The 26,711-nt window shown below is 56.9% G+C and overlaps 1 protein-coding gene across 4 annotated transcripts in view; it reads left to right on the forward strand.

The window, feature by feature from the left end:
• ZMIZ1 (zinc finger MIZ-type containing 1) overlaps nucleotides 1-26,711 on the forward strand; it is a 233,614-nt gene that overhangs the window by 59,565 nt on the left and 147,338 nt on the right. For all 4 annotated transcript variants that reach the window (XM_082408761.1, XM_082408764.1, XM_082408763.1 and 1 more), the window contains exon 3: nucleotides 7,862-7,957. The gene's annotated coding sequence lies outside the window, so the exon portion shown is untranslated. The remainder of the gene's footprint in view (nucleotides 1-7,861; nucleotides 7,958-26,711) is intronic.

Genomic DNA, 26,711 nt, shown 5'->3' on the forward strand with positions numbered 1-26,711 from the left:
AAATGCCATTGATTTCTCACAGCCCTGAAAACCAGTTGATGAATAGCACTGGGCTTGTCTTTGGAGAGGCACTTAGAGCAGCTCTGGGCAGCCCCCTTGTTCCCCGCCCACACTGCCCCCCATCACCACCCCACGCCCACCCGACATTTCACAGCTGCTGCAGTGGGGCTGAGGCTGTGTGATGAAGCAGGACCCTCAGCATCCTCCGCCAGGGGTGGAATGTCATCACCAGGGGCCCGGCCCCTGGTGCTGGTGAAACAGTCATAGCGGGGAATTGTATTGATTTTGGCCGAAGGCAGGAGCGCAACTTACAAAGCAGAGAAGCAGTGCGGTGTGATCTTTGTCTTCCCTTACAAGTTCAGAGCATGGTCCTGAGTGACAGCAGATAACAGCTCAGGCAAAGCTCAGGTTTCCAGACCTTGATGGGGCTGCTGGGTTGCTGCTTTTTTAAAGGGGCGGTTCAGAGGTGAGGGAGCTATCCCCACCGGGGAGCGTGAATATTCACTTTGTGAAACCCTTCCCAGCCTCCAGTGTCAAAGTCAGACCACTGCTCAGGGCTTTGCCCTTCAGATCACTGCCGGGATCACGGCTTGTTTGAGTTTTGTAGTGACGCCAGGGCTTGGGTGGACAGGAATTATTCTTCCCAACTTTGAGCCGGGCGGCCTGAGTCATGGGCAGTCACTGGAGAGGGACGGTCAGCAGCCACACAAGCCCGTGAGTTGGGCTGGGGTAAGGCAGGAGGCAACAGCTGGGACTGGGGCAGACTGGAGTGCCTGCCTCACCTACATCCCTAAAAGTTAACCCCATGCCCGTAAAACTCTCCGGGATGGGGCTGTGAGCTGAACTGGCCACTGCTTCTCCCTGAGTCTAGTTCAGGCCTTTGTTTTAGAGACAAAGATGTGGCCCGGAGTTGGGAATGGCTCTTCAAGGTCACAGTGCAAAGCAGTGGTGGAGCTGGGGTTTGAACCCCAGATGGGGGGCAAGGTCTCTCGGGCAGTGCTGGTTCCCCTCCCCCCCAGCAGTTAGGGTTGGGGGCAGGGCAGGGGCTCTGTTGTAGGGGAAGACAGGCCCCTCACTCAGGAGACCCAAGAGTGGCCCAGCGTGCCCCCCTTCCCTTGGCCCTCAGAGCTGTCACCCTCCCTCCCTTCCTCCCCGCAGACAAACCTCCTGTCCCTCCTAATCAGGTTAGTCTCCTGCTCCATGCTCGCTCTGCTGAGCTGGACCAGCTGCCTCTAATGGCCTGTCGACCTGGCCCTCCCCCTGGCTCTGGGGTGGGGGAGGGGATGCTCAGGAAAGAACTGTGAGTGGGAAGGGGCTGCCCGACTTCCTCGATTCAGACCTTTCCACAGCTTCTAGGACTAAGTCCAAACCCTTAGCCTGGCATCCAAGACTCATCGAAATGAGGCCCCTGCTTATTTCTCCAGTCTCCACGGCCCTGATGCCCTCTTTGCTACAGTTGCAGAATGCTATTTTTATTTCCCCACTTTTGCACATGGAGGTCCTTTTGCTACTTCCCAACTTCTCAGGAAACTCCTATGCATCCTGCAAAACCCAACTCTTGTCTCTTCTTCTGGGCTGCCTCCTCTCAAGACTCCTGCCTCTGCCTCCCACTGGATGCTCCACTGATCTGGAACTTAAACCCGCTGTGTTTGGGTGCATTATTTCCTAGACCTGCTTCCCCTTGAGTTCCTGGAGGAAAGGGAGAACGTTATAGAGAATATGCCTCAGGGTGCAGCACAGAGAAGTGCTTAGTGAAGAGATAGGGCCAGCAAAGAAGAGAGAAGTGGAGACCGGGGAGGGAAAGAGACAGGAGTGCGCAGAACAGCTGCTCCCAGCCCCTCCACACTGCTGTAGCCTACTTCCTGCCAGGGAGGCCACTCCCGGCGACACATGTGGGGCCTGAAATAGACATGTGGGGGCCATGGTGGTGCACTTTCACAGCCTAGTGCTAAGCACCATCCCCCCCATTCCCTGGGCACAGAAGCTCCGTCTCCCAGGGCTCTGCCCCTGCAGCCACGACCCCTCCCCCAGCAGTGCCCAGGCCTCGCCCCTCTGTTCCTGCTAACTTTGTTTTATAAATAAACTATATAAATAGGCTCCTCTGATTCCTCGGAGCACGCAGCATTTAAGGACCGGGGCACTGCTGCAAGCATAATTGTACTACCGAATCCATCAGCTGCCTAATTACCATTCATTTTGCATTTATTTCTGCTAATTAAAAAGAGAGAAACTCCTAACAACTTTTACGTAAATACTATATTTGTTCTATGTAAAGATGGGATGCTAATTTGCTGGTGATTAGCTGATTATCTAATTTTATAGCTGTCACACAGGCTGGCCCTGTCTCCCCTTTGCACCCCAGATGCCACTTGAGGCCCCCGATCAGGTGTGGGAGGAAAGGGTACAGGGAGATCCACATAGGTGGTTAGAGGGTCTGTATGAAGCCCAGGGGTCACATGGATCACCACACATCACCAGGGTTCAGGGGGGCTGCAGTCTGACCGATAAAGCTGGGAGGAACCATTGGCTCATCCACTGTTTCTGTACAGATGGAGAAACTGAGGCTCAGAGAGGTCCAGCGTCCCCAAGTCAGACAGTGATAGAGACGGACCCCCGACCCAGGTGTTTGAGCTCCTCCTCCAGTGCTCCCTCTCTGTAGAGCTACTGTCAGGAGGAATTTGCAGGCTCTGTTTGCAGCTGGAAAAATATCTGGACCAAAGGCCAGCCCAAGTGGAAGAAAGAAGTAGTCTGGTCTGAGCCCATGGCCCAAACCAAACCCTCCACATGCCCTTCTGGGAACCTCTGCCTCCTCCCACTTCCCCATCCAGCCAGGGCTCCGTCCTACAGCCTCCTGACCTCGCTTACCGAGGCTCACTCTCCCAGCCCAGGCCTTGCACGCTGTAGACCACCGGGATCCGTGTGAGGGTCTGAATCTCAGATCTTAACATTATGTGTTTATTTTCATGTGAATTACGAACAAATATTATTAGTACCTCAAACCTGTGATTTCACAGACAATATTGCTTTAGATGAGGTTAAATAAAACAAAAGTGATTGGTTCAAAGCCAAGTGATTTAAAGGACAACATGTGAAAGATGTAGATGAAACATGATGTGGTTTAAAGTTTCTAATAACTGAAGTCAGGGACATACTCGTGGAGGGTCTGAGAACACAGGTCAGGGACCAAGCGGCGAGGCCGGGGTCAGCAGCAGGAACCCGAGGGCAGGGTTGGCCAGTCTCTGGCCTGTAGGCCACCACTGCCCCATCTCATGGCCAAGCTGACAGTACCTCTGCATCATGCCCTTCTCCCCAGCCCTGCGGTCAGTGGGAATTAGCCCACCACAGAGGACTCCTCTGCCCTAGAGGCAGTTTAAACGGGACTCTCGTTTCAGGGAGGCCAGGAAGTCAGACTCTGCTCCCTCTCATACCGCCTGACCAGGTGTGGGTGACTTCTTGGGCTCCCTGGCCGGCCCGCCTCCCCAGGCGTTGGTGGGCGAGACCCAGTCTCACCACTCTCTCTCTGACTACTCCACTCTCTCTTCCTGGACAGTCTGAAAATAGCCAGTTCTAGACGTAAAGGGAGAACGGCTTCCACTAGACCAGGTGTCATCTGGGCTTGGAGGCAGGTCAGGGCCAGGGTCAGCACGGCCCGCTGGAAATCCCCGAGGCCAGGGATCCGGTCCTGGCTGCCGCTCTCTGGCGCATCAGTCCCCTCCTAGACTGGGAGATCGCTGTGCTTTCCTCCCAGGGTTGCTGAAGGGATTCTGAGAGCCACATGCAGAACCCCTCAGAGGAGCACTCGGTGTAGCTGGTGGTGAGCCCGATTCCTGGCCCGGCCCCCCCCCCCACCTCGGCCTCCCACCTGCCGCCACGGTGTCTGTGCGAGGTGACCCGCTGCCGCCAGAGATCTCCCGCTCATCTGCCCTTTTATCGCCCTGTGCACAATCAGGGGAAGCCTGGAAGGCCACGGGGGCGCGGGCAGATGGAAAACAAAGAGAGAACAAAGGCGCTGCTCTCAGGAGGCCAAAAGGCAGGGGGCCTCCTCCCGCCACTGCCGCCTGGACAGCTTGTCTCACCAGCGCCGGGCCTCGGCCACCCTAGGCTGCAGGCCACCTGCCCCGCCCCTCCAGAGCCTAGCCCTAACCTCACACGGGGTCCCCACTTGCTGGGTGACCCTCAGAAAGTCACTCCTCTCCAAGCCACCTTTTTCTTGTCTGTAAATGAGGAAGTGGTGGGACAGCTTGCTGTGTGATCTCCAACAGACCCTGCCCCTCCCACCCCTGCTGGGGTCTCTTTGGGGACAGGCCAACCCATTTCTCAGGCACTCCCCACCCCCTGGCCCTAGAAGGTCAAGTTGGGTGCCCACTTCTGCCCACAGAGAGGACCCCAGCGTGCCCTGGGCCGAGTGAGGCAAGCAGGAGGCCCCTGTTTACAGCCAAGATCTTGGTGCTGGGTGTAAGCATTGGCGTGGAATGAATGAACGGTTTTATCAGAAGGGGGCTTAGCTGTCGGCCTTTTGGTCGCTGCTGCCGTTGGAGCCTCTGAGGGAGGGGAAACTCCTGGGCCCTCCAGAGCAGTAGCAAAGAGGAATGGTTGAGGGCTCATAAGAGCTCCAAGGCCAGGTTATCTGGGTTCATATCCTAGCTGTGTGACCTTGGGCTGCTTTCTTAACCTTTCTGTATCTGTGTCCTCATCTGTTAAAATAGGTATAGTACCTATCTCATAGGTTGTGTTGAGATTAAATGAGTTAACTCACATAAAGGACTTAGTACCAGATAAAGGCCCATTAATGTTGGGAATTACTATTATCAGTTTCAGCACTATTATTGTTTAGAGGTGGACTTAATGGGAAGCTCATGCAGCTTCAGCCCCCGGGCTCCGCCCCTGCACCGCCTGGGTGAAGGTGGACGTTTTGCTGGCAGCTGGGGAGGGTTCTAGCTGGGGAAGGGGGGGCAGATTGCCATCAGGAGCATTTCTGTGTAAGCATTTCTGGTAAATTGTTTAAAGGGGCCTGGCTTCCTAAGGCTCTAGGAATTTGTTATTTCTTTTCTCATTCTGAGTATGTATTTGTAGGGAATTCCCTGGCCGTCCAGTGGTTAGGACTCTCACTTTCACTGCCAGGGCCCGGGTTCAATCCCTGGTTGGGGAACTAAGATCCCGCAAGATGCGCGGCGCAGCTAAAAAAAAAAAAAAAAAAAAAAGTATTTGTAATTGTATATGTATTTCTAAAGAGGACCTCCAAAATAGTATAAGCTTCGGGTCCTGCAAACCTGGACCGTCCCCTGCTCATTCCCGTTACCTTGATTATATTTCTGGGGCCTGACCCTGTGCTGCCCACCTTGTGGCGCCCCAGGAGGATGGATGCGGCCTTGAGGCTGGAGGGACCTAACTTCTTGCCCTGTGGACAGCTGTGTATGCAGCCCAGACTGTGGTCTACACCCCACACTCCAGGTCAAGGGAGCCCCAAGGAGGGCAGGCAGGGAGAATGGGACCCTGTCCTGAAGGAGACCCTGGATGTTCAGTGCACAGAGTCCTGTGCCCAGGGCCCAAGGACCCCTGCACTGCAGGCTGGAGCCCTATCCCCTGCCTCCTCCCTCCCCCAACGCTGGGCGGGCTGGGTGGGCAGGCGCAAGGGGCGGTTGGGGCCGTGGGAAGCAGGCTGCTGAGTTGGAACAGTCGCCCTGGAGGCTGTCTCCGAGGGGGCTGGCTTTGCTCCAAGCCCCAGGTTTAGTATCAGGTAGGTGGAGACCTGGGATGGCCCCTGCCCTCTGAGAGCTCTTGAGGGAGCTGGAACCACAAGATTTGCACCTGGAGGGGTGAAGAGTGGGCAGGGGGAGGTGGTATTAGACCCTGTCGCATCAGGCATCTCAGAGAGGGGTCGAGAGAGCCCAGAGGTTGTGAGGGCTGGACGCCTGGGGAGGGCCTTCTGGAGGATGGGCCCTCGCCTGGGGACGCCCCCAGAGGAGTGGGCGCCGTGGGCCCTGGCGCCTCTACCCGCAGCAGGGCCTCCCAGCCCGGGCTCTGACAGGGACATTTATAACTCACAGCTGTGCGGTCCTGGGCCCAACTGACTGTGGTAAACCGATCAGGCTGCAGGAAGTCGAGTCCTGAGGCCACTCCCCACCCCGACCCTACACTCTCCTTCACCTCCTGACACCCACATCCTGTTCTGGACGGGAGGGGCGGGCAGCTGGGGCATGGGACCGGGGCCCAGCCAGGGGTCCCCGAGCTGGAGAAAATGGAGAAGCTCAGTGAAGCCCCCGAGCTGTGAGGCAGGGCCTCCAGGATCACCAGGGTCTACCCCTCAAGGCACATGTGGGGAGACCCAGGCCCAGAGAGTGCCAGAGGCCACCCAAGAGCCCACGGGAGCCGAGGAGCGAGAGCTCAGGCTGCGGGGCTCAGGGGTGTGCTGTGTGCTTCCACATCTTAACTGGAGAAGGGATTAAGCTTCTAGCCGCTGCTGACCAACGCCAGCCTGGGGGAGCCTGGTGGAAGGGGGCGGAGGTGAACCAGAGGCCTCAGAAGTTGCTGGGAAGAGGAGCAGAGGATGCCTGGACCCTGGGCCTCTGCACAGCTTGTAGCCCTCTGTTGGAATATGAGACCCATCCTGAGACCAAATACCTCATACCTTGTGCCCGTCCACCTAGATTCTCACAGCAAAATTCACATTTGGGGAAAGGAATGGTCTCGCCCAGTGCTGGGAAGGACAGTAGGAAGAGCTTCCAGCATACCATGTTTTTGACCCCCTTACCTCCCTTGGCCTTATTTGCTAACCTATTCTTGGACTCCTCTGGCCAACCACCCCTCCCCCACGCCTCTTTCTCCTTCTGTGCAAGGACAGGGATGATAAACGATAGTGAGTTTGCCAGAGCTTGGCCCACATAACTCTGGTAACCTGTGACACGATTCTAGAATTAGTACCCGAAAGAACATAGAAGTTTGTTTCATTAGTTGTATATTTATTAAGGTATATTAGAAATATATAACTAGCACATCAAACCAATGATTTCACAGATATGTTCCCTTTGGACAAGGCCAGATTCATCAGAGCTAAAAAAAAAAGTGCATTGAAGTAGAGGCAAGTATTAATTAAGTCATCATATGGACAGGACTCAGCCCGGACCAAGAGTCCTGAAGGGCATAGGAGAAGGCCTGAAGTTTGGGGGACACCGGGGCTCTTTTCTGCTTTAAACTCTGTTCCTGGGCCTCCTCCAGGACTCTGGGCCTCAGTTTTAAGCGAACCGTCCAGCCCCACAGGCAGGAGGGGATGAGCGGGGAGTGAGCTGGTATTCCGAGGAGGAGTACACACATAAAGTGACTCCAAGTGTTGGTCAGAGATCTGGTGAACAATTCATAATGAGGAAAGAATTCAGGCAGGGGTCAAAGAGTGGCTTTGGAAGTGGCTGCCGACCGGCCGGCCGGCCGTGTGAGATAATTCCCCGAAGCCAGGCATGGTGCAGAGAGAACACCGAGGGCTTAGAGGCCCGGCTAAAAATACCCCCGACAGCTTCTCCCTGTCACCGTGCCTGGGGCCGCACAGGAAGGCCCTGGCTTTCTACCTTTCTCACCAGGAAGAAAAAGACAACAGCACAAAGCCCCCGAGCCCCAGAAAAAACAAAACTTACATAGATTGCACATTTTTTTAAAGAATGCCACCAGGAGGAGTTGGCTTGCCAGTTGGAGTACCGCAGGGTGGGGAAGACAGCCGGCTCCGATAAATCAGGCATCCCGGGGCGTGCTTAAGTGGCCCAAGAGGCCACCAAGATTAGCCCGCCGGTGGGGACAGAGGTGGGAGGGAGTGGACTGCCGCCTGCGCCCCTGGCCACTCACACGTGTCCTGTCTCTCTCCCTGCGTACCCAGGACAAGGAGGACGAGGCCCGTTGGCATCAGACCAATGCTGCGAGGGGTGTGAGGATTAGAGCCGCCGTCCATCACTCAGCTGCCAGACCTAGAAAGGTAACACCAGACCCCCGACGCCCTGATGCCCGGGCTACACTGCCCCCTTCACCTGAAACCTGGCCGGGGCGAGGCGGGGCAACCGGTCGTGATGCGGCAGGGCCAGAGCCAAGGGTTATCAGCCTTTTTGCCCAGCCCTTCTTGCCCTGGGCTTCAGGGCTCCTCTGTAATGCCTTGTGTGTGTCCAGCACAAAATGCTTCTGGGCTTCAGTTTGTCCGTCTCTAAGATGGGTCCTCCATTGACTCTAATTCTCCAGGATTCTGTGAATCACTTGGGCCTCCTTGTTATTTGGAGTTAAGCCATCTTTGCAACCTGGCTCAGTTTGAACTCTGGGGGCATAGCCAAGGGTCCTAGCCCTTGGGGGTATAGCATTAAGGCCACAGGGTCTGCAGGGCCAGACAGGGTTTGAGAAGGGAGGATTTTCCAAGGCAGCCCTGGCTGGAGATGTGTCTCACTGGAGCTGTGGCTGCGGTCTCCTTTGTGGCAGGATTTGAAACTCCAGAGTGATCTCCCTGGCAGCTCTGGGCAAGAATTATCATCTACATTTTCAGACCGGGAGACCAAGGCACAGGGAAGTTAATGGGCCTGCAGGGGTTCACACAGCAAGCTCTGGCCACACCGTAGCAGCTCAGCTTTATCCTATTCGCTCTGACAGCCTCTATGCTTTTACTACACTACACTGGTCTGGCCAGGGAAGTCTGGCTGTTGAGCCCAATAAACCACCAGTCTTTATTGTGTGCCCATGGTGGGACCCATCCATCCATCCATCGACCCATCATCCATCCACTCATCTATTCATTTGTACATCCTCCCACTCAACCTCCCTCCTGTCCAACCATCCTCCCATCCATCCATCCATCCATGCATCCATCCATCCATCCATCATCCTCCCACTTAGCCATCCTTCCATTCACTCATCCATCCATCCATTTATTCGTTTGTCAATATCTATCTGCCCATTCTTCCAACCGTCCATTTACTCCTTAATTCACATATCAAACACACACTGGCTCTTATACCAGGCCAGCCCTGCACTAAAGGCTGGGTTTTGAAGATGAATCAGATCCAGCCCTGCCCTGGAGATGGTGCACTCTGCGATGGAGGTTGATACATGATCTCAGAGCCAGGCTCAATTCCATAAGGTCAGTGCTCAAGGCCCCTGTAGTGTCTGAGACTGCATGAGGAAGGGAGGAGGGGCCACGTGCTGGTAATGCAGGCAGGCATTCAGGGAGTGCTTCCCAGAGGAGGTGGCGTTGTTCATTTATTCATGCCCTAATTGTTTATTGAGAAAGTCTCCCTGTTGGGAACCACTTGATGCTTTGGAGACACCTCAGGGAATAAAACTGACAAAACTCCCTTTCCTGTGGCGCTTACATTCTCATGAGGAGACATGGACAATGAATGCCTAAAACGTGATATATCGTGTCAGATGGTGCCAAGTTTTAAGAAGGGAAATTAGGCACTAAAGAAACAGAGACTACAGGGACTTCCCTGGCTGTCTAATGGTTAGGACTCTGTGCTTTCACTGCGGAGGGCCCAGGTTCAGTCCCTGGTTAGGGAACTAAGATCCTGTAAGCTGCGCGGTGCAGCCAAGAAAAAAAAAAAAAAGAAACAGAGACTACAGGATGAGTAGAGTGTTCTTTGACGAAGGATGGTCAAGGAAGACCTCTGACAAGGTGACATTTGAGCAGAGACATGAATGCAAGGAAGGAGTGAACCGGGGTGCACTTGGCACGTTCATGGAAGTAGCAGGGAGGCATGTGGCTGGAGGGAAGTGAGAGGTAAGAGGGGAAATCAGATCCTGGGGGACCCGCTCATGTAGTCGGACAAGAGGAGAGCAGGGAGATGGCTGAGAAGCTGTTGTCCGCATCCAGGTAGAAGGTGGTGGTGGTTTAGACTAGGGTTGCAGGGAAAGCATCAAAGTCTTGACTGTATTTCAAAGACCTTGCAGACAGGCTTGTGGGTGGATTAGACGTGGAGGATGAGGGAGGGGGGGACGGTCCAGGAAGCCTCTTGGGTTTGGGACAGGAGCCACCGGGAGAGCAGAGGTAGCTGTTTTTCTCCGCCGGGGATGATGGCAGGGAGGGCTGAAGGCAGCCAAGGAGCTGTGTTTTAGACACGTTAGGTTTGAGATGCATTTGAGACATCCAAGTGGAAAGGTTGAGAAGGCAATTGGATATATGAGTCTGAGAGGCAGAGAGGGGTCCCGACTAGAGATATAAATGTGGGAGCTGTTGTGTATAGATGGTGTCGCAAGCCACAAGGCTGATGAGGTCATCTTGGGAGTGAGTGCAGAGAGAGCGCTTCAGAAGCCTGCGTCTGAGTCACAGGGCATCCAGCCCTTAGAGGGAGGGAAGATGGGGTGGAGGCAGTAAAGGAGATGGAGAAGGTGCAGCCAGAGAGGGAGGAGGAGAGCTGAGGGAACAGGCTCTTCGTGAACCAGGAAGATTTTGCTGGCAAATCGGGGAAAGGACACTCCAGGTAGAGAGAACAGCATAACAAAGGCTCAGAGGCCTCAATAACAGAGCCATATTTGGAGAGGGGTGGTGGAGAGGGAGGAGGGACCAGAGCAGCTCCCCCCATACACCTGGCCACACAGAGGCCAGGGCCCATGGGTGTCTGGCAGGGCTGTATAATAAATGACCCCATGTCTGGGGACCTTCCTTGTCACCCTGGTTGGCACCCCCTGGTCTCAGCTGATGTCTGCGCGCTTTGCACTTTCTTTCAAGAAGCTTTGTCTACCTCTCCTGACCTCCCACCGTCCCTCTGGGGCTCTTGGGCCCCTCAGACCTCCCCCTTGCCCAGAGCACTTGTCTGAAAACACAGGGCTCAAGGCAGCAGCTCAGGAGCTGTCAGCAGGGGAAGGGCACCCAACAGCTTCCTATTGAATGTCTAAGCACTACCTGGATCCTTTATCTTAAAAGAAACTGTCGAAACTTCCTGGACTATGAGTGTGTCAGAGCTGCCCGCTCACGCTCAGTTAGAGCAGAGGAACTCACTACCTCTAGTGGGCAAACGCGCGCGTGTTTGGGTGGGGCAGGGTCAGCCTTTTGTGCGCCTGTGGTGTTTCGCACTCAGTACTCAGCTCTCGGTGGAGAGAATGGCCACGGCTCGGTCAGGGAAAGCTGCAGAGAGCAGCTGCTGCCCGGAGGCTGGGCAGCGGTTCAACCGGGCTGTGAGGCGGGATGGGAGGTGGGGGGGGAGAGCATGTGGCGGGCCAGCAGGCTGCAGGGGCACAGGCCGGCCCCTCTGCCCCAGCGAACACAGCCCGATGTGCCTGGGATGTGGCAAAGGCCCGGGAGACTTCTCCGTACTGAGTATAGGATGGAGCCAGGCAGGGACTTGGTGACCCCCATCGTCCCTCAGGGAGGTGTGCCTCTGACTTCGGAATGGGGACTGGGGGAGCCATGGGAAGCCGCTCTGATGATGCACGGCTCTGTGGCAGGCCGGTGGCAGGAGGCTGTGGGTAATCTAATTAAGTGTGCCAGGCGGACGGGCCAAGTAATCCTGTGCCTTTAGACTCACTTTCCTTTAAGCCTGCCCCCACCCAATCTCTCCCTAAATCCTTCCACTGCCTGGGTGGCATCTAGCGGGCGTGGACTTATCTCCATTGAACAGATGGGTAAACCAGGGCCCGAGAGGAAGAAGCTTGCATGATGCCACAGCTAATAAGTGGCAGGGTGGAGCTTTGAACCGGGTCCATCTGAACCCCAAGCCCACGCTCAGCGCTGCCTTCTACCATCTCCCAGGCTCTCCTAGAATATCCAGACTTGCATGCACCTTCATATAAACCACCTCTTCAACATCCCCATTTTGTAGATGAGGAAACAGAGGCCCAGAGAATGTAAGACACTTGCCCAGGAGCACACAGCAAGCCAAGGGCAGAACCTATACCAGAATCTGATCTGGCCCACTGTGTCCACCCAGCTCCGCCCCACCGTGTGCAGGCCCAGGGATCCCATCCTGGACCCCACCCACTTCCTTTCTGTTCTCCTGCAGCCTTTGGCACTCTCTCTGGTTGAAGGCACCAAGTTCCTCATCAGAAGGCTCCATTGTGCCTATTGTTTAAATATAGATTACTAATGAAATGCCTTTTCATTGCCTTCCCAGTGAATAGTTTCCGTGTAAAGTTAATTTGCAGTGTTATGTAAATTCTGTTTAACTTCAATCAAGTTTCTAATTATGTTTTTACCGCAGTAATTCCCATTTGATTTGTCATCTCCTGTTAGGTATTTAATGTTGGGGCGGGCAGGTTTGCTTTCCCTCTGTCTCTTGGTTTTCCAAGGTCCACTCCCTCCCTGACCCCTGTCTGTCTTTCCTCCTTTGCTCCTGCTTCCTTCGTCCCCTGCCCCTTCCCCGTGAATCTTTCCCACCTCCTCTCCTTCCTTCCCTTCTTCCTCTTGCAGCCGTCCCTTCTCCCTTTCCTGTTTCCCTCTGCTCTTTCTGGCTTTGTCGCCCTCTCTCTGCTTCCCCTCCTCCCTCCTGCCCTCTTTCCCCTTGTCACCTCCCCCATCTTCCTTCTCTTTCCATTTCTCCATCACTCCTTCTCTCCTGCTCGGTGCTGGGGGCCTGGCCCTGGTACGGTGGGAACTGGTTAAGAGCATGGGTGCTGGATCTGTGTGCAGGTCCTGATCTGCCCCTTATTAACGCTGTGACCTTCAGGTTGCTGATCCCTCATCTGTAAAGTGGGGTGACAACATTACCTACCTTGTAGGGTTGTGAGGATTCAGTAAGATAATATGTGAAGAAGGGCTTAGCTTAGCGAGGGGGCCTGGTCGGAATTGGCTTTCATTTGAGAACTCTCGGCCACACCCCTTATTTCTCTGTGGGCTTCCTGAAGTGCCTCTGCAGTGGATGTCTGTGCCACTGGGGCGATGGAGGTCAGGCCTGAGGCCAGGGCAGGGTGGGAGCCAGCCGCAGACCCCCACAGAGCTGGTGGCTGTGCCCCCGGAGCAAGGTGTCAGCCCTGCCTGCCAAGAGATGTGGCCTCCTTCTCCCTTAGAGGGCTGGTCTCAGGGCTGTGAAGATGAACAGGCCTGCTGTTCTCAGGGAGCTTCTGAGGCACAGACCCCCAAAGCTGGAAGAGCCCTCGAGACCCTGGCCCCCAGACCTTTCCCAAATGACAGAGTAAAGGCAGAGCTGCTCCCACCAAGTTGGACTAGACACCCCCTTCCCCCAACCCTTTCTCCCACCCTGGATGCCCCCCAGGCCAGACCATGGACTCTGGCTTCAAAACTGCTGCTCCGGGTACCAGACCACGATAGACCTGTCACTAACTCACTTGGAGACTCCCCTCTGAGCCCCGGCTCCCCTCCTGCCCTACATCCAACGCTGGGCTTTGGGATTCTCCCTGCCGGCAGCAGCTGGGCGGCCCCAGTTTCCCAGCAGGCATCTGCCCTCTGGGTGGGGAGGGCGGAAGGAAAACACCAGACAAGGCCGAGGGCTGGGCGCTGCCCCTCCTTCTCTCCCCTCCTCCCCCCCTGCTCTATTCCCATCCAGCACGTCCCTGACTCGTCCAGGAAGCAGAAAACAAGTGTTTGGAGAAGGCATTCTTCTGGGTGAAGAAAGGCAGGCCCGGTCCCTTGTCCTTCAGACACAGGGAAACCTGAGCTGGCCCAGTCCTGGCCTGCTGGGCCGCATGATCACCTGACCTGCCGCAAGTGGCTCTGTGTGTGTGTGTGTGTGTGTGTGTGTGTGTGTGTGTGTGTCCCTGGTCCAGGAAACCTTAACCAGTCACGTGGCTGCCTTCCCTGTTTGTCTAAGTAAGCAGTTCAGGCCAGCTGCAGCCAGGAGGCTGAGCCAGGGAGCCAGGGGAGGGGGCCACACTGGTAGGGGCAGTGGACAGAGGGCAGCCCTGAGCCAGGTCCTGGAGTTCTCGGGCCTCTGGATTTGGCGTGGGGAGGCCTAGCCTGGGGAATGGCCACTGCTTCTGACCCCCTACCCTCCCTGGACCTCCCCTACCTCCATCTGTCAAGAAAAGATATTGGGCTTGCTGACTACAGAGAACACGCCCAGCCCTGAAACAGGGAGGGCATCCTCTGTCCAGGAGCAACTCAAAAAGGCCAAAGAGGGACACATGTGGATGCAGCAGCCCCTGTGATGTCCCCTAGAGCGTGTTGCTGAGTCCTCGCCCCTCAGCAGGAGAGCCCAGGTCAGCCCATTGTCATGCATCCAGCAAGCCATTGGTTAATTCAGCAGATAGGTATTAAGCACCTACTGTGTGCCGGGACCTGGGCTAGGCAAGGGGGTAGGGTTGTCCGCACACCAGGTCTTCCAGAACCTCTCTGGACCTCCATACCTGTGACATATTTTCCTCCTGTTGGATGGACAGGATCACCTTTCATTGCAAAGACCCTGTGCTCATGTCATGAGGCAGCCATGTCCCACCACACTGCCACTCCAGGAGGATGAAACCTCAGCGTTGGGCAGGGGACCTCGGGGGAGCTGAGAGACATCACTGAGTCCCTCGGGGGCCAAGCAGCTGGGGCGAGGGTCCCTGTCCTCCAGAGAGGCTGGAGTCAGAGCCAGGCTTCCAGAGCAGATGGGGGCAGAGTGCAGAGGCCCTGAGCCTGGACATCTGAGGGCCTTCTCCGAGCCCAACCAGGCAGCAGAGCCCAAGGGAATGCCCTGAGTAGGGCCTCCCTCGGCCTTCCTCCATGTTTACCTGACCTGAGCGCTGTGTCTTAGCTATAGAAGGCACAGTCCCCCAGGTCCTGGAGGAGGAGGAGGGCTATGGTGGCCTTGGGGGCAGTGCTTTTGAGAGCCCGCCTAGGTTCAAGTGTCTGTTTATCTCCCTTCCTCCCTGCTGCTTCTGTCTCTCCTTCCTTTGACAAACATTTCCTGGCAACCAAGTCTGTGCCAGGTCTGTGCTCAATACAAAGCACATTCCTGGCCCTGGAGATGCTCACTGCCAAGCTGGCATCAGCAACGTCTCAGGGTGGGCTGAGGCCCAGGGAGAGGCAGCCATTGGGTGGGGATCAGGGTGTGACTGACCCCACAGGCTGCCCTAGGTTCTGGGGAAGCTTAGGCATACTTTCCCTGGATGGACTGAGGCCGATTCTACTAGGTGCCCGGGACGAGGGGCACAGAGAGCTGCCATCAGGGCCACACAGAGCATTGTCGGACCTTGTCTCTGTTGTGATAGGATTTGGGGGTGTTCGACCTGTAAGGGTCCCATGGGCTAATGAGCTCAAGGCCATTCTGATACAGCTGGAAAATTCCAATCCAGAAAAGGGATGGAGGTGGAGTGGCCACTGGTTGAGCTGGTGACACAGGCCAGCCATCCTGCCACCCATGACTGAATGTGGATTCTGGCCAGGGGTGGTTCTAAAGCCTGTGTATCTCCAGCCTCAGCTTCCATGCCCCCAGGGTCAGGAGGCTCACGACTGCCCCATCGCTGTCTCAGTAACTCTCCCTGGTAACTGGTGCCCTGGCCGCCCACCAGGCTGTAGTCTGGCTTGTCTTCTACCCTGCCCACCTCAGGCCCACAGACCTGAGGCTTTAGCCTCCTTGACCTAGTCCCTCCCAAACTTCACTGCTTCCAGGAAGAGCATCCGGCTGGGCCCGCAGACAGCCCCATCAGGGCCTGTTTGATTGGACTAGTGTGGACACGTCATCAGTGTCCTGCGTTGGGCAGCCGAGGTGAGGCCAAAGTCAGCCCCTGCCCGAGTGAGCAGTCCCACCTCCCCAGCACAGCCCCTGGGGAGGCCCTTGGGCTGCCCACGGAGCAAGCAGGAGACCTGGATCCCAGCTCCATTCCTGTCCCCAGGGTGATCTCAGGCAAGGCCCAGCCCCAGTCAGCCCAGACCACCTCCTGTTCGCGCTCCTCCCCAACACTGAGCTACAAGAGGCCTTTGTCCATGGTGGGCCCTCCGCACTTTCTGGCCTGTTTGCTTTCTGAGTCGCCGGTTTGCCGAGCAACCTTGAGAGAGACCTGAGGTGCTTCTCCCATAGCCTGTGCCCTGGGCTGAGGGCCTTTGTTCAAACCTCTTCCCCCTCACTGGGCCAGGCCACTAACTTCTCCTTTCCCACCACATCCTCTCCTGTGGACAGGTGAGTCCCCAGCTCCTGAGGCACACGGAATGGGTTGGGTTCACCAGGAGACCATGGGTGGTCCCACAGCCCCTGGACCGAGTTCCCATCCCACCCAGAACCTGACACTTTTAAGGATCCAGGCATCCAAAACTGGGGTGGGGGGATGAAGGTGTCTTGCTCTGGGTGCTGCTCCCATGGTTTGACATCACATTGTCCCTGGCGTGGGGACTACCCTGCCCGGCTGGGATGCCACAGCTTCTGCAGAGGTACCACACTGTCCCTCGTCTTTGACCCCTGGGAAGTTCTGCCTTTGAGGCCTGAGATCCATCCTTGTTCAGCTTCTCCCCTTGTCCTGGTCGCTTCGGCATGGCTCCTTGAAAGTGACTCTGCCCGAAGTGGGGGAAGACAGTGATCTGATCCCCAGGGAAGGGCTGATTCCTACAGCCTCTACTCAGCTGTGCCTGAAGTTCTGGCACGGAATAAAACCCAGTAGTGCTTTTTTGTCAAGGCCTCTTGCTAGAAAACAAATAGCTGGAGGTCTAGAGGTCAGAGGCCAAAGGCCACTGAAGAGGCCAGGGCAGCTGCCCACTCCTGCCCCAGAAAAGTTTGGTGCTTCTGAGGAAGCCTCCACAGGGCCCTGCTCTCTCCTGGTCTGGGCGGGGCCAGTGAGACAGGAAGCCGGGGCAGGCCTGGAGGATGGGACTCAGGGTGGCCTGGGCCTGAGCCAGGGATGAGGCGAAACCCAGCCCTGGCCTGGTCCCAGGGCCACAGGCACACAGGTCACCCACCCAACAGGAAACCCTGCCCGGCACCCCCTTTGTCCCACCCCGTGTTTCCCGCGGGTGGCGCTTCTACTGTTTCCCGTGGGAGCTGCTGCCAGGAATCATGCCCTCTTGAGAAAGGAAGCTGGACCTCAGGCTCGCGGCTGCCCTGCCTCTGACCTGTTTTCACCCCCTCCCAGGGCCTCACGTTGGTGGAAGCTCTGGGTCCCTGACCGTCCCTCACCCACACATGCTGGTGACTTATCTTCTCCTAGATGATCGGTCACCTTTAGGGGCCTGGCAAGAGAAACCTCATAGTGGGGCCAGGCCTGGGAGCCTGGAGAGCAGGGTTTTTGTCTGGGATCCACCACCAGCTTGCTGGTGCACGTGGGCTAGTCACTCACCCACTCTGGGCCCCATCGGTAGAAAGGGGAGAGGAAGAAGCTTTGCCCGGCTATGAGCATCCCATGGGATAAAGGGTTTGGAGGTAGGATGAATCTATACCCTATAAGGACAACCAGGTTTGGGGTTAACTGCCCCAGATCCCCCCCACCCCCAGTGCGTCTCAGATATCTCTATATCCAGCCCAGTGGGGAACAGTGTCTGTGATGGCCCCCAAGCAGGGAGTGACACGTGAGTGGCTGCCAGTGTCGCCATGGGCGATGGGGGTAGTGATGCTGGCATCACCCCTCTCTGGGTCATCCCACTGGCGACACAGGGGCAAGCTGGGCATCTGTGCCTGGGCAGGAGCCCTCCCTCCTCCCTCCTCCCAGGACCTGAGAGGTGGAACATGCCAGCTCTCTCTGCTCTGCCCTGCTCAGGCAGATGGGCCAGGGTGGCAGCTTGTGGGCCGAAAGCTGGGGAGGGTGCAGTGCCGAGGGGCAGATTCTCCTGCCGCTCTCCAGCCCTCCTCCTCCCTCCTGGTAGGTGCTCTGAGGATTTCAGTTTTCCTTTGGTTGTGATGTTGAGTGTAAGGTGCAGGGAGGAACAGGGCAACGATACTAAGAGCTGCAAACACTTCTGTAGCACTCTGTGGAGGTGCTGCTCCGATCCTTTATCTACAGGAATTCACGTTCACTGTGACAGCATCTCTGAGGTCACTACTCCTGTTGTCCCCATTTCCAGAGGAAGAAACTGAGGCACAGCCTGGTGAATCGATCTGCCCAGGGTGGTTACGCTGGGATTGAACCGGGCAGCTGACCGCAGAGCCCGTGCTCTTGGCCGCTGTGCTGCACAACTTCTCTGACCCACCTCCCCCGACCAGGTACCCCCAGCCTAAGCCCAGCCCAGTATCAGGGGTTACAGCCTGTTCCCAAAGGGGGATGAAGAGAGGGTCAGGATGCCAAGGTGAGCAGACCCAAGTCGCCATGGCATTGGGTGAGCCAACTAACAGACTCGGGGTCACCCTGACCTTGTGGACCAGCTAAAAGCTTGTTAGCAACAGGGAAGACCATAGGTCCAAGCAACCCAAGCCCCTGCGCTGTGTGGTGACAACTCAGCCTCCAGTGGTCTTGGACACGTTGCCGCTCTGAGCCTCAGCCTCCACGTCTGTCAAATGGCCCTTTCCGAGCCAGTGGCATAGGGAGCTGTAAGGAGTCCTTGAGGGTCTGGGAACAGTGTCTGACCCCCGCGGCTCCTCGGGGGAGGTGTGAATTTCCTTCCCAGTGAGTCAGGCCACAGGGACAGGGACATTCCTGGCAGCAGGATTAATGTGGGCAGGGTGCCGAGGTGGGATCCCAGACGTTATGGGTCAGAGTCAGGCTGGGGCCTTGAGTATGAGGGTGAAGAGTTGGAGCTGACCTCGTAGACAATGGGGAGCCATTGAAGTCCTTGGCCAGAGGAGTAATGCATCCTTGGGGAGAGGAACCTGGCAGCAAAAAAACCTAACATGCCCTTCCAGGTGTGGGGCCCCGATGCAAAGGGAGTCACGTGGCTAAGGAAGTTGCCCCTGGTGGGTGTCAACGCCAGCTTTCCTCCTGGGCGCGTGGTCCACAGGGCGCTGGCCAGCACAGGCTGGGAGTGCGGGCACGGCAGGGAGGAGCAGGGGCAGTGCTTATGCCTCTTCCTCTGCGTGTCCCGGAGTCCACCCCCCCCCACCCACCCACCACACCCCGGCTCGGGTTGTCTGGCTTTCCCACCCAGCTCTGGGTGGGGCCCCGCCGCTCCTTCCTCCCTCTGTGGCTTTCTGGTCCTAAATGGGAGGGGACTCTGGAGGTTGCAGCGGGCTGTGGAGTGTGAGCCAGGGTGGGGACACTGGCGGTGGGTGGAGTCACGGGATGGGTGGCCGTGAGTCAGGAATTGCTGGGCCTGTGTGTCATGTGGCTGCGTGCTGTTCTGGCTTCCCTGCGTCTGTCTGCCTCATCTCTCCCACCCGCGTCTGCGCCTGTGGGCTGCTCTGCTGGGGCCACAGTGCTATTTCCAAGAGCTCCAAGCCCACAATGGAGGAGTCAGAGGAGCTGGACTCCAGGTCCCAGGCTCCCCCAACACTCAGGGTGACCTTGGACATGTCCCCTCCCTGCCTGAGCCACCATTTGAAGAGTGAGGGTGGGGCTGCCCAGGGTTTCTCAGCTCTTGCTGTACATGAGATCCAGGGCAGCTTTGAAAGATAGCGCACCCCAGACCACTTAAATCCCTGGGGCAGGGCCTGGAGCCTGGGCGGGAACCTCCGGCCTGCTCTCTCCACCCTCCCCAGGGCCCCCGCCCCAGGCAGCACCGTGGACCAGCGTGTGGATTCTGGAGCCCAGGGCCTGCACTGGATCTAGCTCTGCCACTTTCTAACACCATGGGCAAGTGACTTCTTGTCTCTGAGCCTCAGTTTCCTCATCTGTGAAATGGGGAGGACCTTACCGCTTTATAGAATCGCCATGGGGACTAATGGGTTAACCGGCGTAGCCAGTGCCTCTTAGAGCCGGGCCGAGGATGGATGTGGTGAGCACTGTGCAAGTGTCAGCTGCTGTGTTCTCTGATCTAAATCTGTTTTCACACCACCCCTCCCATCACTGCTCATTCATTCATCCATTCATCACTGCTCAAACATTCTGGGGGCAGGTCCTGTGCTGGGTGCTGTGGGCGACAGGAAGGAGACACCATTGTGGGGCTGGCCTTGGCCTGTCCAGGGGTCCAGTCCCAGAGGGCAGCTTCTGTCAGTCCCAAGGATTGATGGGCAGGTGGGGGGTGGCTCCCCCAAGAATCCCACCAAGTTGCTGGGCCGAGGGAGCCCCTTTCTTAAAGAACGCACAGAGACCTCAGCCTCACGGGAGAAGGAGGGGCATCGTAGGCTGGTCCTGACGGCCTCAGCTGGGAAGCACCTAGGAGTCCTCAGTGCCTCCTGGCAGGGGCCCTGGGACGCTCTCTGGGTGTGTGATGGCTCAGGCAGGGCTGGGCCCTGGGGCTGCCCAGGAAGGCAGGAGCAGCCAAGGTAGGCAGTGAACAGAACAGGGAACCTCCTCATAGCCCATCTCCGGACCTGGCCCCATCCTCCATCTCCTAGACTCCTCCCAGCAACCCAGGACATTAGACAGGCACTAATGCCACTTTACAGATGGCAGATGGAGGCTTCAAGGGATCGGGAGGCACTTGCCCAGGTCAGGGAGGGTACGAGCCAAAAACAGGCTTGGAGCCCCCCTCGGTGTTAGCAAGATCCGGTGGGACCAGTCAAGCTTCCCTGGGCGGCTGCATCAGTGGAGCATCTTGGGACAGGCTGCAGAATGCAGTTTGATGACTAACACACCCTGCAGTCCTTTTCTTCCCCAGCCTTCCCAGCAGCGACCCTGCAGACCACAACTGGGCTGCCCTTGCAGGGAGGGCTGGCGTCCCTACAAATAGCATGAGCTCCCGTGGCCTGGCTCCTCCGAGGGCCAGGGGTTGGGCGACCTTACCCCAGTGCAACCTTCTCCCTCCCCATTGCACCGTGAGTAAACTGAGGCAGGGAGAGGTGCAGGGACTTGGCTGCGGCCACGTGGCTTGCAAGCAACAGAAGTAGGACTTCATCCAGGCCTGGGTGCCGTTAGTGCCCGTGCTCTGACCCGCTACCTCCTGCAAGCGAGAACGGCGCTCTCCTTTGTCTGGCATCTGTAGATCTGGGCCTTGGCCATCACTTCAGACTGGCCTGGCCCACGTGTGACCAGAATCCCAGAGGGATGCCTGTTTGGGGAGCGTGACCGCCGGGGGCTGGCCCCTGGCCCAGGACAGGGATCGTCAGGAACACTTGGTACTAGCGTTTTGCATGTGCTGTCGGGAGTGCCCGTGCCCTTCAGCCTCTCGACCTTCCCGCCTGCCCTGGGCCTGGAGTCCAGGCTGCCCTGTGGAGCGGACAGCTGATGGGGCTGCCCAGTCCTGCACCAGCCATGGGTGTCGTGTCAGCTCAGCCAGTCTTCCAGCCAGTGTTAGCCCGGACCAGGAAACTGAGACCTGGAGGGACAGGGGGCTTGTGCGTGGGTCCTCAGCTCCTCAGTCTAACCTCCAACCAGAGCTGGCCTGGCTTCTCGTCCTGTCCCTCTCTGAACTTATGTCCCCTCCTCTGCAAGGTGGCAGGTTTAGACTGAGGACCTCCACGGACTCTTCTAAGCGCCTCTGCAGGCCCAGTGAATGCTGCAGGGGATTTGGGATCGAGGGTATCACAGGGGTGAGGTTGAGATGGGCAGCACAGGGCCCTGCCACCCTAAGCAGAGTGGGCAGGGGCAAGAGACAAAGCCCATAAGAGGGGCCACTGGCAGAAAATTCCGTTTAAATCATCGGCATTGGGAGTGGCAAGCACCCAGGTGGGTGGCAGGGGCCCTGGTTTGGCCAGCCCCAGCCAGGTGCCCCTCTGGGCAAGACCCTGGCCCCTGGGAAGGGTGAGGCTATGCCCACCCATGGGACCTGATGACATGGTGGGTGTGGAAGACAGCCCCTGGCACGGAGCTTGTACCTAGAGGATGCTCAACACGTTTGGCCGTTCTGTGCGGAGGGATTGGGGGCCCCCCTCCTGGGAGCAGGTGTGAATCTCAGGAAGCCTATCTCTGGGGAACAGACCCACCGGGCTGGCTCTTGAGTCAGCCTCAGAAGGGGCCTGAAGCCAGGATTCATCTTCTCAGGATCTTTCTCCATCTTTTTGGTAAGAGATCCAGTGCCTCCCTCCCCAGCAAGACCCCAAGTCTGCACTTGGCAGCAAACCTGAGCCAGTGAGAACAGTGACAGTCCCTGTTTACCAAGCACTTCCTGTGCAAGTGCAGTGTGGGCATAATCTTGTTAAGTCCTTACAACTCTGTGAGAGGAGGGACTCATTATCCCCATTTTACAGATGAGGAATCTGAGGCCCAGAGAGGCTAAGTTTCTTGCCCAGCATCACAGCTCAGTGGATAGCAGAGCCACTGTACACACACATTCTGTTGTGTCAGAATCTAGAGCCACATTATGTGCCCTTAGTCCATGTTGTACCTCTCCCCTTGATTAGAGGAGAAATTGTTCATTTGATGGCTTGGAAAGAAGAGAGCCCCTTCCCTCTTCCTCCAGCAGGAGTGAGCCACGAGTCACAGCCAACTTCTGTCTGGTCTCAGTTTGCCCCATTGCGCAAGCCCGACATCAAGAGGCTGGGTGGCTCGGCACACACGTGCGCCATGAGCCGGAGCGCCTCTGAGAGGCAGGTTGGGTGAACGTCGTTCCTCGGGGCCTGGGTGGTGCTCGTGGAGAGAGCGAGGACTTTCCCCTCTGATAGGGCTCTCCCGAGGAGGTGCCACTCCAGCCTGGCCTTGAAAACACAGCAAATTGGGATTGGGCTCTGGGTGAAGCTTTGGCGGGTTCGCCGGGGATGTGTCTGCATGTGCCCTTGAACGCAGCTGTCCCCTGCTCCTGATTTCACCTATCATTTTCTCTTCAGTCTGAGGCTTTTCTCCTGACAAGCCTCTGGGCCTTTGCCCAGGAGGGGTGCCCTCCTGCCTGAGAGACTCTTCTCAAGAGCATGATGCCCTCGACACGCCGTTTTGCTGCCCTCCAGCACTCTGTCCTAGAATTACTCTGTGTCTTGCCCGCCTCGCATTAGACAGTGTGCAAACACCCTTGGGAAGCATCCAGGCTGGAGAAGTTGGCCTTTGACCGTGCCCTCCTCTCCCCACCCATCCACTCCTACTCTTTTCCCTTCTCCTTCTCTTCCTTCTCTGGCACAAAGTAGGCAGTGTCATTAGCTGTCGGGAGAAGGAAATGAATGAATGGATGGATGGCATAAACAGACATGAAGGGGAAGCAACCTAAGTGTCCATCGACAGATGAATGGATAAAGAAGATGTGGCACATATATACAATGGAATATTACTCAGCCATAAAAAGAAACAAAATTGAGTTATTTGTAGTGAGGTGGATGGACCTAGAGTCTGTCATACAGAGTGAAGTAAGTCAGAAAGAGAAAAACAAATACCGTATGCTAACACGTATATATGGAATCTAAAAAAAAAAAAAAGGTTCTGAAGAACCTAGGGGCAGGACAGGAATAAAGGCACAGATGTAGAGAATGGACTTGAGGACACGGGTAGGGGGAAGGGTAAGCTGGGACAAAGTGACAGAGTGGCATGGATACTACCAAATGTAAAATAGATAGCTAGGGAGAAGCAGCCGCATAGCACAGGGAGATCAGTTCAGTGCTTTGTGACCACCTAGAGGGGTGGGATAGGGAGGGTGGGGGGGAGACGCAAGGGGGAGGAGATATGGGGATATATGTATATGTATAGCTGATTCACTTTGTTATACAGCAGAAACTAACACACCATTGTAAAGCAATTATACTCCAATAACAATAAAGATGTTAAAGAAAAAAGAAAAAAACATGAAGGAACAACCCCTAAAAGTCCGTTTATAGCCCCCATTTTCCAAATGAGGAAACCAAGTCTCAGAGATGTTAGGTGGGCAGAGAGGTTTTGGAAGCCCCTACCTTTCCCAACACCCTCTGCTTCCGTCCCGCGGTGCCAGGTGTGGCCCCAGGTTTGTGCTGGGCGTCTCCTGACCACCAGAGCTTTTCCCACCTGGAGGCATCCCTGAGGGCCCAGCAGCAGACTTGTCAGGCATACACTTCATTCAGCAGAACCTGCCAGTCTGCCCTGCCCCAGTCACTTGCGAAGTTTCCATGCAGGAGAGAGGGAGGCGGGAAGCCGAGGGGCACGCAAAGAGGGGCATGCAGCAAGGACCTGCAGGGCAGGGCCAGACAAGACGCACTGGGCTTCCTGGGCCTGGGTGTGGGCAGGCTGTCAGAACAGTCAGAATATTCTCAGCAGAAGTGAAGACATACAGGATTATTGAACCAAGGGTAGTTTGTGATTCTCAGGCAGCCCTGGCCAGGAGTTTCCCCAGACCCCAAGCCACCAGCTTCCTAGGTCTGTTTACTTATCTTTTCCTTGAGGCCACCTGCAGCTGCTGTCCTTTGGGGAAAAGACTCAGGATTTCAGGCCACCCCTGAGCACTCAGGGCCGCCCAAGCCTCTGTGCTCAACCCCGCTGTCCCTGGAGTGAGTATGAGGGTCTCACAGCTGGAGATAACCAGGCACCCAGTTTTAATTTTGCAAGGAGAAAGAAACACCGTCCAAATGTCTGGAAGTTCTGGGCAGGGAAAGCTCACTTGGGAGAACTATCAGGGAAGGCAGCATGGTGTAGGCGGTCCTTTGGGCATTGGAGGATGGACAGGGTTCCGATGGGCAGAGCTGGGACCACAGAGCTGTTGAAGGCGTGGTTTGGGGTAATAAGACAGTGCACGTTCTACCACTTCCAGCTGCGTGACCACTGGTATCTGCTGCAAAGTTTCTTCGTCTATAAAACAGGTCTTGCAGTTCCCTGGTGACAGGATCGTGCTGAAGATGGAGTGAGGCAGTGAGAGCTTCTGGGGCTGTTGAGGAAGGGCCCTGGCAGGCGGGGGAATCTGCCGGGTTTGTCACATCTTGAGCACAATGGGTGTGTGTGTGTATGTGTGTTATTGGCAGCAGGTATGAGGATCTGAGGCCTGGTGACAGCCCTGAACTGCAGGCCAAGAGGTGGCATTGGTGTAGCCCCTGCCCACCACACCACACGGGGTGGTCCAGCTCCCTGCCCCAGTGGCTTGTGGGTAGGTCGGTGTTCTGGCCAGTGTTCTGCTCTACAAGGTCAGCCTGGGGCCTCCCCTAGTGGGTGAGTAGTTAGACAATTCAGAGTTGCCTTTTTCCTCCTGGCCATCAGGCCTTGGTTTCCACATAGGCCCAATTAAAACTGGGTGACTGGTTATCTCTGTCTCTTCCCCATGTCTGGATTCCCCCAGCTTGGTGAGGTCAGAGAACATGTATTCCAGGAATGTGGGAGGCGGGACAGCCTGCCTGGTTTGGATAACCATCGGGGTAAATATTTGCCTTGCTCCTGGAGCCAGCACTGGCTGCCAGGGTAGGACGGGGGGCCTGTTCCCAGGGTCATGTAAGGGGATGCTTCCCTGGGTGGGTCTTTGAGGTGAAGGAGCCCAGGCGAGCCTGGGAGCTGGGTCTGAGGCCACCCTGCCTGTGCAGGGCCCCTGAACCAGCAGCTGTTCGGCCCATCTGTAAAGCGGGGGTAGGCAGAGCTGCCTGGTCCAGCTCAGGTGAGGAGGATCGGCCCCACGTGAGAGCCAGTTCAGGTCAATCAGTTCAGCCCGTGGAGCAGCAGGTTGGATCCGGTTTGGGTGGGTGCCCACATGACCGTGTTCTGGTCCCCACTTGACCACTTATGACCTTGACAGTTAACCCTCTCCCAGACTTTAACAGTCACCATTCGCTGACCTGTTCTTGCGTGGCACCTGCATCTACACACCCGTGTCTCGTTAAACCCTCACAGCCACCAGGGCATGAGGGGCACGTGTGTGTGATTAGCAGCAGATGACAAGAGCCCTGAACTTCAGCTCAGCAGTGCCACTCGTGTGGTCCCCTGCCCTGCGACCACAGCGGGGCAGTCCAGTCCCCTCGCCCAGAGGCCTGGGGATAGGTCAGTGCTCTGGCTACCATCAGGCTCTACAAGGTCAGCCTGAAGCCTCTCCTGGTGGGTGAGTATCTGGAGGGGCAGCGAGTGCCTGTTTAGAGAGGAGACGGTCAGAGATGCCAAGTGACTTGCTCAAGGTCACCCAGCATTAAACGGCAGAGCAGGGATTCAAACCCAGCTCTACCCACCCTTGCCCTCGACCTCACCACTGAGGACAGGGCCGGCCTCCAGGCCAGAATGTGGGCTCCCAACCCTTGGCGGCTTAGAGAACAACTGGTCACTTAGCCAAGGGCACAGAGCCCTCATGATGCCCCACATCCTGGACACCCTGTGGCACGGGCGCCTCTGTCCTCCAAGAATCCCTAGTCAGCCCTGCATCTCTCTGGGCCAGCCCCAGCCCCAGTCAGCTTGGCCTGGTGCCTCCACCCAAGCCCACACCCAGGCGGGTCCTTCCACCCAGGGGATCCATTAGAGGAGGAGGGGGTGGGAAGGTGACCGTGGCTGGGAGAATCCATCTGGGTCCTGGGACAGTCCCCACCCCTGAGTGACCTCTGCCAGACCCAGCCTTGCCACTTCCCAGCTGCAACACCCCTGGCAACTCTACCCTCCCTCGGAGCTCAGTGTCCTGCTCTGCAAAATGGGTACTCGTTCCCGCCCTGCCCTGCCCCCGAGAGCGCCAGATACGCGATGAGAGTGAAAGCACGTTTCAGCCTGTGATCTGCACACCGCGTCTTCTGCCCCTTCCTGCCCTCGCAGCCAGAAGCCGCCCTGTGGTCAGGGTGTCCCCTTCACCCAACCCGGAGTGAGAGTCCTGAGCTGAGGATGCCCAGGAGAGCCCTTTGGGCAGTGGGGCACCTATCCCTCTGGGAGCCTGGGTGGGCCCTACCACCCCCCTGGGCCCTGAGTCTCAGGCTGTGCACCGTCCCATGGCACCGAGGGCCCTTTAAGCAGAGAACACTTACCTGCGTGGATCCATGTCCTTTATGGTTGTGGTCTGCTCAGGCTGGGAGCAGACATGGGACACC

Source organism: Balaenoptera borealis (assembly GCF_965194805.1).
Source record: "Balaenoptera borealis genome assembly, chromosome: 10".
NCBI classification, from domain to species: Eukaryota; Metazoa; Chordata; class Mammalia; order Artiodactyla; family Balaenopteridae; genus Balaenoptera; species Balaenoptera borealis.